Here is a 6,506-nt window from a genome sequence, read left to right on the forward strand (position 1 = left end):
ATGTACACACACTATACATGTATGTATGTACACACACACTATACATGTATGTATGTACACAAACATTATACATGTTTGTATGTACACAAACATTATACATGTATGTATATACACACACACTATACACGTATGTATATACACACACACACTATACACGTATGTATATACACACACACACTATACACGTGTATATACACACACACTATACACGTATTTATACACACACACACTATACACGTATGTATACACCCCCACACTATACACGTATGTATACACACATTATACATGTATGTACACACACACACTATACATGTATGTACACACACACTATACATGTTTGTACACACACACTATACATGTTTGTACACACACACACACTATACATGTATGTATGTACACACACACTATACATGTATGTATGTACACAAACATACACGTATGTATACACACACACTATACACGTATGTATACACACACACTATACATGTATGTATGTACACACACACTATACATGTATGTATGTACACACACACTATACATGTATGTATGTACACAAACATACACGTATGTATACACACACACTATACACGTATGTATACACACACACTATACACGTATGTATACACACACACTATACACGTATGTATACACACACACACTATACACATATGTATGTATACACACACACTATACACGTATGTATACACACACACTATACACGTATGTATATACACACACACAATACACGTATGTATGTATATACACACACACAATACACGTATGTATGTATATACACACACACACAATACACGTATGTATGCATATACACACACACACACACTATACACGTGTGTATTCATATACACACACACAATACACATATGTATGTATATACACACACAATACACGTATGTATGTATATACACACACACAATACATGTATGTATGTATATACACACACACAATACACGTATGTATGTATATACACACACACACAATACACGTATGTATGTATATACGCACACACACACAATACACGTATGTATGTATATACACACACACACTATACACGTATGTATATACACACACACACACACACATTATAGACGTATGTATACACACACACACACATTATAGACGTATGTATATACACACACTATACACGTATGTATACACGCACACACTATACACATATGTATACACTATACACGTATATATATACACACACACACACTATACACGTATGTATGCATATACACACACACACACACTATACACGTATGTATGCATATACACACACACAATACACGTATGTATGTATATACACACCCACACAATACACGTATGTATGTATTTACACACACACACACAATACACGTATGTATGTATATACACACACACACACAATACACGTATGTATGTATATACACACACACACACAATACACGTATGTATGTATATATACACATACACACAATACACGTATGTATGTATATACACACACACTATACACGTATGTATACACACACACTATACACGTATGTATACACACACACACACACTATACACGTATGTATACACACACACACACACTATACACGTATGTATGTATATACACACACACACACTATACACGTATGTATGTATATACACACACAATACACGTATGTATGTATATACACACACAATACATGTATGTATGTATGTATATACACACACAATACACGTATGTATGTATGTATATACACACACAATACACGTATGTATGTATATACACACACAATACACGTATGTATGTATATACACACACACTATACACGTATGTATACACACACACAGTATACACGTATGTATATACACACACTATACACGTATGTATACACGCACACACTATACACATATGTATACACTATACACGTATATATATATACATACACACACACAATACACGTATGTATATACACACACACACACTATACACGTATGTATGCATATACACACACACACACTATACACGTATGTATGCATATACACACACACAATACATGTATGTATGTATATACACACACAATACACGTATGTATGTATATACACACACACAATACACGTATGTATGTATATACACACACACAATACACGTATGTATGTATATACACACACACACTATACACATATGTATACACTATACACGTGTATATATATACACACACACACTATACACGTATGTATGTATATACACACACACACAATACACGTATGTATGTATATACACACACACACTATACACGTATGTATACACACACACACACTATACACGTATGTATGCATATACACACACACAATACACGTATGTATGTATATACACACACAATACACGTATGTATGTATATACACACACACAATACACTTATGTATGTATATACACACACACAATACACTTATGTATGTATATACACACACACACTATACACATGTATACACTATACACGTATATATATACACACACACACTATACACGTATGTATGTATATACACACACACACACAATACACGTATGTATGTATATACACACACACACACAATACACGTATGTATGTATATACACACACACACACAATACACGTATGTATGTATATACACAAACACACTATACACGTATGTATACACACACACACTATACACGTATGTATACACACACACACTATACACGTATGTATGTATATACACACACACACACTATACACGTATGTATGTATATACACACACACACACTATACACGTATGTATGTATATACACACACACACACTATACACGTATGTATGTATATACACACACACACACTATACACGTATGTATGTATATACACACACAATACACGTATGTATGTATATACACACACACAATACACGTAGGTATGTATATACACACACACACTATACACATATGTATACACTATACACGTGTATATATATACACACACACACACTATACACGTATGTATGCATATATACACACACACTATACATGTATGTATGCATACACACACACACAATACACGTATGTATGTATATACACACACACACAATACACGTATGTATGTATATACACACACACACACAATACACGTATGTATGTATATACACACACACACACAATACACGTATGTATGTATATACACACACAATACACGTATGTATGTATATACACACACACACTATACACGTATGTATGTATATACACACACACACACTATACACGTATGTATGTATATACACAAACACTATACACGTATGTATGTATATACACACACACACTATACACGTATGTATGTATATACACACACACACTATACACGTATGTATGTATATACACACACAATACACGTATGTATGTATATACACACACAATACACGTATGTATGTATATACACACACACACACTATACACGTATGTATACACACACACACACACTATACACGTATGTATATACACACACTATACACGTATGTATATACACACACTATACACGTATGTATACACGCACACACACTATACACGTATGTATATACACACACTATACACGTATGTATGTATATACACACACACTATACACGTATGTATATACATACAAACACACTATACACGTATGTATACACACACACACACACTATACACGTATGTATATACACACACTATACACGTATGTATACACGCACACACACTATACACGTATGTATATACACACACTATACACGTATGTATACACGCACACACTATACACATATGTATACACTATACACGTATATATATACATACACACACACAATACACGTATGTATATACACACACACACACTATACACGTATGTATGTATATACACAAACACTATACACGTATGTATGTATATACACACACACACTATACACGTATGTATGTATATACACACACACACTATACACATATGTATGTATATACACACACAATACACGTATGTATGTATATACACACACAATACACGTATGTATGTATATACACACACACACACTATACACGTATGTATACACACACACACACACTATACACGTATGTATATACACACACTATACACGTATGTATATACACACACTATACACGTATGTATACACGCACACACACTATACACGTATGTATATACACACACACTATACACGTATGTATATATACACACACACTACACGTATGTATGTACATATACACACACACTACACGTATGTATACACACACACACACACTATACACGTATGTATATACACACACTATACACGTATGTATACACACAGACACACTATACACGTATGTATATACACACACTATACACGTATGTATACACGCACACACTATACACATATGTATACACTATACACGTATATATATACATACACACACACAATACACGTATGTATATACACACACACACACTATACACGTATGTATGCATATACACACACACACAATATATACGTATGTATGCATATACACACACACAATACACGTATGTATGTATATACACACACACACTATACACGTATGTATACACACACACACACTATACACGTATGTATGCATATACACACACACAATACACGTATGTATGTATATACACACACAATACACGTATGTATGCATATACACACACACAATACACGTATGTATGTATATACACACACAATACACGTATGTATGTATATACACACACACACAATACACTTATGTATGTATATACACACACACACTATACACATGTATACACTATACACGTATATATATACACACACACACTATACACGTATGTATGTATATACACACACACACACAATACACGTATGTATGTATATACACACACACACACAATACACGTATGTATGTATATACACACACACACACAATACACGTATGTATGTATATACACAAACACACTATACACGTATGTATACACACACACACTATACACGTATGTATACACACACACACTATACACGTATGTATGTATATACACACACACACACTATACACGTATGTATGTATATACACACACACACACTATACACGTATGTATGTATATACACACACACACACACTATACACGTATGTATGTATATACACACACACACACTATACACGTATGTATGTATATACACACACACACACTATACACGTATGTATGTATATACACACACAATACACGTATGTATGTATATACACACACACAATACACGTAGGTATGTATATACACACACACACTATACACATATGTATACACTATACACGTGTATATATATACACACACACACACACTATACACGTATGTATGCATATATACACACACACTATACATGTATGTATGCATACACACACACACAATACACGTATGTATGTATATACACACACACACAATACACGTATGTATGTATATACACACACACACAATACACGTATGTATGTATATACACACACACACACAATACACGTATGTATGTATATACACACACACACACAATACACGTATGTATGTATATACACACACACACTATACACGTATGTATGTATATACACACACACACACTATACACGTATGTATGTATATACACAAACACTATACACGTATGTATGTATATACACACACACACTATACACGTATGTATGTATATACACACACACACTATACACGTATGTATGTATATACACACACAATACACGTATGTATGTATATACACACACAATACACGTATGTATGTATATACACACACACACACTATACACGTATGTATACACACACACACACACTATACACGTATGTATATACACACACTATACACGTATGTATATACACACACTATACACGTATGTATACACGCACACACACTATACACGTATGTATATACACACACTATACACGTATGTATGTATATACACACACAATACACGTATGTATGTACACACACACACACTATACACGTATGTATACACACACACACACACTATACACGTATGTATATACACACACTATACACGTATGTATACACGCACACACACTATACACGTATGTATATACACACACTATACACGTATGTATACACGCACACACTATACACATATGTATACACTATACACGTATATATATACATACACACACACAATACACGTATGTATATACACACACACACACTATACACGTATGTATGCATATACACACACACACAATATATACGTATGTATGCATATACACACACACAATACACGTATGTATGTATATACACACACACAATACACGTATGTATGTATATACACACACACAATACACGTATGTATGTATATACACACACACACAATACACGTATGTATGTATATACACACACACACACAATACACGTATGTATGTATATACACACACACACTATACACGTATGTATATACACACACACACACACTATACACGTATGTATATACACACACACACACACATATA

This window comes from Electrophorus electricus, chromosome 8, assembly GCF_013358815.1.
Source record: "Electrophorus electricus isolate fEleEle1 chromosome 8, fEleEle1.pri, whole genome shotgun sequence".
NCBI classification, from domain to species: Eukaryota; Metazoa; Chordata; class Actinopteri; order Gymnotiformes; family Gymnotidae; genus Electrophorus; species Electrophorus electricus.